At 33.1% G+C, this 10,357-nt stretch overlaps 1 long non-coding RNA gene across 2 annotated transcripts; it reads left to right on the top strand.

The window, feature by feature from the left end:
• The first annotated feature begins 9,578 nt into the window (after window positions 1-9,578).
• On the top strand, window positions 9,579-10,357 carry LOC126881289 (uncharacterized). Of its 2 annotated transcripts, none has more exons than XR_007696785.1 (2): window positions 9,579-9,952; window positions 10,035-10,357. It is a non-coding gene; the product is annotated as an uncharacterized LOC126881289 (long non-coding RNA). The 2 variants fall into 2 exon arrangements; XR_007696784.1 differs by having other exon boundaries at window positions 9,579-9,963.

Genomic DNA, 10,357 nt, shown 5'->3' with positions numbered 1-10,357 from the left:
TAAATATTACTTTATTGCATGTATTATAATATATTATAATGCCATATTACAAGGTATCTTACTTTCCCGCACGCCGTGCGGGAAAATTTACTTTCACGCACGCCGTGCAGGAAAGTGCAACTTTCGAAAACGAATTGCATGCGTGAAAGTGTCTCTTTTAGCACGGCCGCAGAAAAATGAATATTTCATTTCATTTAGTACCTTCATCTCTCTTTGTTGTTTTAAAATTAAATATTACCCGAAAACGGGTATAACTAAAAATATATTCAATTAAATGACAAAAATAAAACTAATTCTGTAAAATATGATCAATAAAAATAAAATGAATCCTAGTAAATAAGATCGACAGAGCTGCGGTCGGACGTAGATGCAGGTGACAAATGAATATAAGCGGCACTCAGATGGGTAAGGCAAGGGACGATCTTTGTTCAATACCCAAAAACCGTAGGAAGGACTGATCACTACTGCCTAGGTTAGAGAAATTATATATATGTTACAGTTCAAGTTGATTCTCAGTTAGAGTTGACTCCAACTAGTTGGAGTCAACTCCAACTGAAACGAGCAGTAAAAGTTGATTTTAAAAATTTAAATCAACTTTTACTAGTTGGAGTTGACTCTTCCTGGATCGATTCAGTAAATGTTGATTATACGAGAATCTCAAGTGCATTTTTGATGAGTGTGCGTTTCTTTGTTTTGGCCGTTTCAACTACTTATTAGTATAGTCTGTAACGTCGCTCCCGTTAGGTAAATTATTCTGATTCGATTTTTTGCACAAACTTACTCAAAGAAATACATCCGTATAACAATCCTTATAACAAATACACAGGGTGTCACGCGGTACCGCGGTCGAAAAATTGTTTAACCAATTTCAGTAAAGTGACTCTTCTCTTTATCGAACGAGTCTGATATTACGAGCAGAGGAACAGACGCGTTCGATAAAGAGTATTGAGGTAGTGCGTACAAAATTGTATCGTTAATCATAAAAAACATTAACACTTACAACTTTGAGGAAATTTTTTTAATTTTAGACGAAATAAAAAATTCGTATGACAGTAATGACAGATGACTTTTGCATGATGGCCGGTTTTGATGTTTAATCGATAGTTATCAATATTGTATACCTACCTAATTACTAAATCTGTAAAGTTTTGATTTATTTTGTATGAATATAATTGCGAAACACTACAGAATTTTACTTTTTGACATAAATTTTATTAATAATAAGATAAATTTTGTACAATATTTTTAATAATTAAAGTAAATAAATTTTAATTTCACTCAAATAAATAATCGATTGCTGCCATTGACCACTTACATTCAATCTCGGTTAATTTGATTAATTATCGCGGCAGGTAAAGTAACATTCTTCTTTCAATACAACAAAGTGTTACTTTACTGCCGAAAATGAGGGCAAATGAGTACAATAATGAATGATTTTCATAGTTTTTTCATTTCGTACAATTTTTTTTAGATCCGTTGGGCCTTTTTTTCTCTAAAATTGACTGTTGTCGAGTTATTAGCGACTTCAAATTTGAAAAACGCCAAAATAACCATTTTTAAGGTTTAATAACTCGGTTAAAGATAATTATTGTGAAAGTCGAGCGAGCGGCCGTGGAGTAACGGCATAATCGCTGGCCTCATACGCCAGTGCACGTGGGTTCGAGCCCTGCTAAAGAAAAACCATTTTCATTTTCAATAATGGCACGAGCCGTCTCACCGTGCCTCGGAGAGCACGTTAAGCAGTCGGTTCCCCTGGGCTAGTGTACATCGACACTAGTTACTTGAAACAGGGTTAAAGATGTAATTGGCGCCGGAACTGTCCGAAAGGCAAAAATGCCATACGATATTATTATATTATGAAAGTCAGAAACTAAAAAAAAAAACAAAGATTAAAGCTACCTCTATAAGATCCTGAAGAAATTTTTGTCATTATTTCATTAATAAGATACTATTTTTAATTATCAACAATGAGCGCTAACCGTGTATTGAGGCGGCCGTCAATGTTAGTGCGAGTGAGATTCACCATTGGATGGCTGGAATGGTGCATCTCTTTAGCACTCACCATTGACGGCCGCCTAATACGCACTTAGCGCTCATTGTTAACAATTAAAGATAAAGCTTAGTAATAAAATAGTGACAAACATTTCTGCTGGATCTTGTAGAGGGGGCTATAAACTTTGATTTGGTCACTTTCTGACTTTCATAATAATGGATTTTAACCGAGTTATTAAGCCTTGAAAATGGCTATTTTCGCGTTTTTCATATTTTAAATCGCGTATAACTCGACAATAATCAATTTTATAGAAAAATCACAAAATACCTTTTTTTGCTCAGAATAACCCAAATGATCTAAAAAAAATTGTTCGAAGTGAAAAAATTATTTTTGTGAATTTGTCTAAAAGAATTGTTTAAAAAACAATTTATCGATCAAGGTACTGCCTGGCACCCAGTAGATTTGTTATAAGGACCTTTTTTGAGTAAGTTTGTGCAAAAAATTCGAATCGGAGTAATTTATCTAACGGGGGCGACGATACAGCCTAGAGACTAATTTGAACATATTCAGTAACATTTAATTTCTAGAATCGGCTGTTTGTGTGAATCAGAATCAGAATCAACTTTTACTAAATGGCATTGGGAAGAGTATACTTTTCCTAGTTGGAGTCTACTTTTACTAGTAAATGTTGAATATAAATCTTCATTTTATATTTATAATCAACTTTTACTGAAACGAGCCGTTAGAGTTGACTCCAACTAGTTGGAGTCAACTCCAACTGGATAATCAACTTGAACTGTAACATATATATAAGTGTGTATTTAACTTAAATAAAAAAATTAACGTATCTAAGACAAAGCTAATGACAAACCCGGTTCCCAGTGAAAGCATTGTCATTAATGATTGCGAAATGGAGTTTGCGGAAAAGTACACGTATCTTGGTCATGAAATACGAATCACGAGAGACAATCAAACATGCGAATTGAAACGAAGAATTATCCTCTCCTGGGTCACATATGGTAAACTCAAAAGATATATTCAAAAGTGATCTTCCAATCTGCTTGAAACAGAAAGTCTTGCCGGTTATGACCTATGGTGCTGACACTCGTAACATTAACAATCGCATATGCTAAGAAGCTAAGAATTGCTCAACGTAAGATGGAAAAGTCATCTGATTGGTGTGTCATTGTGGGACCATATAACAAACGAAGAACTACGATTGAGAACATGAGTCACAGATGCTGTATAAACTTAAATGGAACTAGGCTGATCATGTGGCCCGTCTAACAAATGGGAGATTTACAAAGAGGTTGCTCGAGTGGAGACCAAGAACCGACAAAAAAAGTAGAGGAAGACTACCTACACGATGGACGAACGATATAAAAAGAATGACCACAAATTGGATTCAAAGCGCCTAGAGCAGATGACCGTGGACGGAAATAGGGGAGGCCTATATCCAGCAGTGGATGCAAAGGGCTGATTGATGATGATGATTTAATTTATAATTTCTTACCTTTGTCATTTGATTTTAATTGAGACAGTCACCCGATGTCACCACCATTTCTGTGAGGGTTGCAATGACACGCGTAACTACGATAAATCCAAAATTCATAGACACCAAGCAGTGGCGGATCCAGGGAAGGGGTCATGACCCTCCCCAGATGAAAATAAATATCAATCCAATAATCATAAACAAAAGAAAAACCGAGGGATCTCAAACAAAAAAAACATTTCTTTATCCGCCACTGACACCAAGTTGGATACGACCTTATTGATAACACTCCAACTCGCATACATATTAAAAGAAAATAAATACAGGGTGTCCCTAAAAGAATGGTCATAAATTATACCACACATTCTGGGGTCAAAAATAGTTCGATTTAACCTAACTCACCTTAGTACAAATATGCTCATAAAAAAAGTTATAGCCCTTTGAAGTTACAAAATGAAAATCGATTTTTTTCAATATATCGAAAACTATTAGATATTTTTTATTGAAAATGGACATGTATCACTCTTATTGCAGGATCATCGTGAAACAAAGTTTTAGTGAAATTTGTCCACCTAATAAAAAATTTATGGGGATTTTGTTCCCTTAAACCCCCCCAAACTTTTTTGTACGTTCCAATTAATTCATTATTGTGGTACCATTAGTTAAACACGACGTTTTTAAAACTTTTTTGCCTCTTAGTATTTTTTCGATAAGTCAGTTTTTATTGAGATGCGGCTTCTTTTTCAATATATTTACGTAAAAATTGTATGGGGGGTTTGTTCCTTTAAACCCCCCAAATGATTGTGTACGTTCCAATTAAAGTATTATTGTGGTACCATTAGTTAAACACAGTATTTTTAAAACTTTTGCCTCTTAGTCTTTTGTTCATAAGTCACCTTTTATCGAGATGTAGCTTCTTTTTCAAAATATACCTAAAAATGTAAATTATAAATAAATTTTCAGATTATTAACAGGTCTCTATAATCGTACTTAACCATATACAAATATGTGGTGGATTCGACAAATATTCAAAATATCTCGATAAACACTGGCTTATCGAAAAAGTACTAAGAGGCAAAAAAGTTTTAAAAATAATGTGTTTAACTAATGGTGCCACAATAATAATTTAATTGGAACGTACACAAAAGTTTGGGGGGTTTAAGGGAACAAAACCCCCATAAAATTTTTATGGGGTGCACAAATTTTACTTAAATTTTTGTTTAAGATGTTGCTGCCATATAAATGCCACATGTCCATTTTCAATAAAAAATCTTTGAGAGTTTTCGATATATGAAAAAAAATCGATTTTCATTTTGTAACTTCAAAGGGCTGTAACTTTTTTTGTGTGCACTATTGTATATAGGTAAGTGAGGTTCAATCAACCTATTTCTGGCCCCAGAATCTGTGGTATAATTTATGACCAATCTTTTCGGGACACCCTGTATATTATGGAAGAATATATTTAGAAGTTGAATTAATGATGCCATGCTATTATATACAGAGTGAGTCTGTAATTTGGAATAAATTCAGTATCTCGATTACTAGTTGTTTTTTTTTTGAAAAATGCTCAGATCCGTCGATTAGTATTTCAAATTGTCCTTTTTGACATACAATAATAATGTATACAGGGTGTCTCAATTTAGAGATATGACGTCATTGTTGATTTTCTTAAATGGCAACACTGTCATTTTGATAGCTATTTTAATAGGATGTGTAAAGTTATACATAACTGCAAAATATGAAATTTTTATTCTCTACCATTTACAAGATAATAAAAAATAGAAAAGTTATGTCTGTAATTTGGAATAAATTCAATAATTCAAATAGATACTAATTGTTTTTTTGATGACGTCATCGGTGATTTTCTTAAATGGCAACACTGTCATTTTGATAGGGTGTGTAAAGTTATACATAACTGCAAAATTTCAAATTTTTATTCGCTACACCATTTACAAAGATGATAAAAAATAACAAAGTTATGAAAAACAAGTAATGAAATAATAATTGAATTTAATTATTTCAATCAAGCAAATACTCATAATGTTGCCCTCAATTATTGTCAAATAGTCAATGGGCAACATTATGAGCATTTACTTAATTGAAATAATTAAATTCAAATATTATTTGATTACCTACTTGTTTTTCATAACTTTGTTATTTTTTATTATCTTGTAAATGGCAGGGAATAAAAATTGGAAATTTTGCAGTTATGTTAACTTTACACACCCTATCAAAATGACAGTGTTGCCATTTAAGAAAATTAACGATAACGTCATATTATCTCTAAATTGAGACACCCTATATACATTAATATTGTATGTCAAAAATGACAATTTGAAATACTAATCGACGAGTCTGAATATTTTCCAAAAAGACAATAATTAGTATTTGAATTATTGAATTTATTCCAAATTACAGACATAACTTCGTTATTTTTTATTATCTTGTAATGTAAATGGTAAAGAATAAAAATTTGATATTTTGCAGTTATGTATAACTTTACACACCCTATTAAAATAGCTATCAAAACGACAGTGTTGCCATTTAAGAAAATCAACGATGGCCATATCTCTTAATTAATTGGGACACCCTGTATACATTATTATTGTATGTCAAAAAGGACAATTTGAAATACTAATCGACGGGTCTGAGCATTAAAAAAAAACAATTAGTAATTGAGATATTGAATTTATTCCAAATTACAGACTCACTCTGTATAATGTGTAGTAACAGTAAGACATCATTAATTGAATTTCTAAATATATTCTTCCATACGCCGCATTGCAGCAAAGTTCTCCCCCGGATAGATGTCTGTAAAAGAAAAGCAAAATTAATAACAATCCGAAATATTCTTACACCTCAGTGCAGTGTAAGTTGCAAAACAGTCACGCGATTAAAATATATAAATTTATCGGGAGCTCGCTCACTACCGTTTAATTATGAGCCGCAAATTACTTCAACACGGTCCACCTTGCTGCTAAAGTTGGCCGGCCTTAGCTTGCGAGATCACGTCACTACGGTGACTCGCTACTCAGGTAGGCCTGCCTCGCTCACCTCGCTTGGCTGGTAGTGGAGGCCAGAGCTGTCGCTTCAAAACTGGAGAATCTCGGTTCGCTGGCCTCCTTAAGTATCCCTCTGCCTGTGCTGTTTCGGAGAAGTGGAAATGAGTGGGGCATCTGCGCGGACTGTGGAACTCGTACGGTTCTAGTGTTGGTGCGTGTTAGCGGCGTATCATTACAACATCTGGTGACTATCTCAATTAGAATCAAACAAATTTATTCATAGCGTTAACCAACTATTAATTTTTAAAAAATGGCTATGTTTAGTTTGGAAACTGTTTTAGAAAAATTTGCCCTTAAATTTATTTGATTTGAGTAATCTATCTTTAGTTACAGTATTTGAGACCATCTTAGTTATTACACTCATATTTATTTGTCTTGACTCGAGGGACTTCTCACTTCAATGCAAATTAAAAAAAAGCATTTTTTCTAATCACTATAGTTTTTCTCAAATTTTTATAAACATTATATTCTTCTGTAGAAGCAGTTGAAAAATTACTCAAAGTTTTTAAAAATTTGTCGGAGTATCCAGGGACTTCTTCTGCTTCAATGCCATCTCCCAATCGGAAGTTGTTTTATCACTATTTAGATATATTTATACTATACTCTATCTGTATTGTAATGTATTGTAAATTAATTTACAATATATACAAGAACGCAACTATGTCGGTGACACTACATAAAAACACGGACCATATCCCAATCGGCAGAGGAGTCCGACAGGGTGATACCTTATCACCTAAACTGTTTACCGCAATACTAGAATATGCTTGTAAAAAACTTAACTGGGAAGAGCGAGGCCTGAATATTGACGGTAGAAGATTAACAAATTTTAAATTCGCAGACGACATAGTTTTATTCTCTGACAACCTTAAGGAGATATGTACATGAACTTCAGTTAGTGTGTGCCAGTGTAGGTCTTAAAATAAACATCTCCAAAACAAAATTCATGACAAACCTAGTACCTAGCGGAAATATCAATATTGGAGACAACGAAGTAGAGCTAGTGGAAAAATACATATACCTTGGACACGAAATAAAGATCACAAGAGACAACCAAACATGCGAACTACGAAGAAGAATAAACCTAGCATGGGCATCCTATGGAAAACTCAAAGACATCTTTAAAAGCGATATACCAATTTCTTTAAAACGTAAAACATTTGGCCAATGTGTTGCCTGTGATGACTTATGGTGCCGAAACTTTGACATTGACAGCTACAAATGCTGCATTTGTAAATGATGCACTTTTAAAATGCTGCAAATAGCCCAGAGGAAAATGGAAAGGTCAATGCTGAGTATATTACTTCGTGACCGAGTTAGAAATGAAGACTTAAGACGAAGAACAGGAGTTACCGATGTAATTTCCCGAATTACCACCCTGAAATGGAACTGGGCCGGACACGTCGCCCGAATCAGTGATGGGAGATGGACGAAGAGATTACTTGAGTGGAGGCCGAGATTAGATAAAAGAAGTAGAGGAAGACCACCTACTCGTTGTACTGACGATCTCAAAAAAATGTCTAGAAATTGGATGCAAAGTGCTCAAAATAGAGCACAATGGACAAAAATGAGGGAGGCCTATGTCCAGCAGTGGACGCAAAGAGCTGGATGATGATACTCTATCTACTGCTGCTCTGAACAGTTCTATAGAACTGCATTTAAGGCCATGGGTACATAATTCGCAAATATTTTACGGTTATCCCTACTTTTTCTGTTTTTACACGGCAAATTACGTGTAGTAAAATTCACACTGGTATGGATATGTAAACATAGCTGCGGTTAAAACTCGCCCTGATGGAATACAATGTTGCCTAATTTACTGTTCCGTTCCGTCACAAATCGTCTGTCATTCAAGTCATTCTGTCAAAAACAAATTTGGTTTTGTTTTCAAAGTGCTATTTTGTTTTGTTGAAGTTCTATTTTCTATTTGGTTCTATTTTTCAACGAAAACATTTCGTTTATAAATTCGCAAAAGTCTGTGTTATTGCGTTGCCGCTCCTGCAATACTCAGATCAGATTTATCGATGGATTCTTATGTAGCTTTTTCTTCTGAATCCAAATCTGAAAACGGCATTTCGATATTTCTAACCGTCTTCGAGATAATCGACCCCAAAGTCTAAAATGTGACGTCACAATCGGGTTATTTTCTACCGACACACTACACGTCCAGCTGAAATCGTTGCTATTAAGTAGGCTAGTTTTTTTAATCTCGATTTGTTAAGCAAAGCATAAGACTTAGGTTATTTACATTTGAGTTTGACACTTCGTGAATATCAAACAATAATCAATGACATTTGATAGTGAATTTAGTTATTATATAAAATAAATAAGATGTTCAAAAATACAATTTGAGTATATTTTAAAAGCAATAATTTATTAACAACTTCAAAAAGGTTTGTACGAGTATGCGGCCTCCCCTTTATGATAAATGGACTGTTCCATTTGCTATGCAATAAAGTCGGTTCGCTTGGTTCGCTAAACTCGGCACAACTGGCTAGTGATTTTAGTAGGTAATTTTTTTGTTTTTGCGAATTTTGCCAAAATTGACAAAATTACTAATTATTTAGTAATTATTAACTAATTAGTAATTATTTTTTTTTGCTAAATTGGCAAAATTATTGACTAAAATCACTAACCAGTTGTGTCTGAGTTTAGCGAACTGACAGATGAAAGAATACTGTTTGGTATAAACAATTATGGTCTGATATGTGCAATTACATCTTTCTAATGGAAAAAAATATTTGAATATTTTTCTCAAATTATGGATACCAGCAACATTTTCATTTATAACTCTTTTATTTTTAATTTTACGAAGAAAAGTTATTGTTCATAAAAAGCTCTTCATGTTCTAAGATTTATGATGCAGCCATCATATGTAAAATTTTATTAATTTTATACGAGGTATATAAAAAATATGAATTTCGATCAAGAGTAAACTGCCTTTATAGTTCATAACATTTAAATTAGAATGCTATAATTGCACATTAAAACATAATTATTAATTCTAAACTACTTTTCATAATAGCAATTTTCCATATTATGAACTAAAATAATAAGTAAATAAACAAAGTTTTCGTTATGATAATGCTCGCATTTTCAGCTTGTTAGTCATGAAGTTAAGTAGTATCGTGGGATATTTGAAGTTCTTGGGTACTGAAAATTCAAGAAGTTTTAGAAGGAAAACAAGTTTTAAACTCTGGTCATCTTATTTTGGCTGGAAAAATAGAGGAAAGTTCTGAGCATACCATCAAAATATAATATGGTTTATTCCTTCAGTAAGGACCAATCCCCACGAAATTAAAGGAACCCTATCTTTCACAAATGGCATGAGCATTAGCCAAATGTTATGTTCTTGTAAAGCAGAAAATAGTGGAAAATGTAAACATGTCTCTACTCTTGTTAAATGTAAGTATAAGGTATGTACAGTTCCAAAAATAAATGCAATCCTGAAAGGAATATTTTTGATTTTACATTGATATTGTTTTAGGGAAAATGTGAAATTAATGGAACATTCAGTACATGAGTTGAAAAAATGTTAACAGATTGGCAAATGAAGACCATTTTTAATTGATCTAACATTTATAGAAACATTAAAATATTACCTGCCTGAAGTAACTTGGTGTACAAATCAATAGTAACCATAATTTTTATTCCCAGGGCAGTGAGAAACAATGTGCATTTCATTTTTAAGTGTTCTAAGGAAAGATCTCGTAAGAATAAATAGATCTGTACAATGAAGATTAACCTAATCTGTTTAACCATCGAAATTATTGTATTGTTATAAAAATAATAAATCTCCATTTCATATTA

This window comes from Diabrotica virgifera, chromosome 3 (assembly GCF_917563875.1).
Source record: "Diabrotica virgifera virgifera chromosome 3, PGI_DIABVI_V3a".
Taxonomy (NCBI): Eukaryota; Metazoa; Arthropoda; class Insecta; order Coleoptera; family Chrysomelidae; genus Diabrotica; species Diabrotica virgifera.
This window is presented reverse-complemented; position numbering and strand designations above follow the sequence as displayed.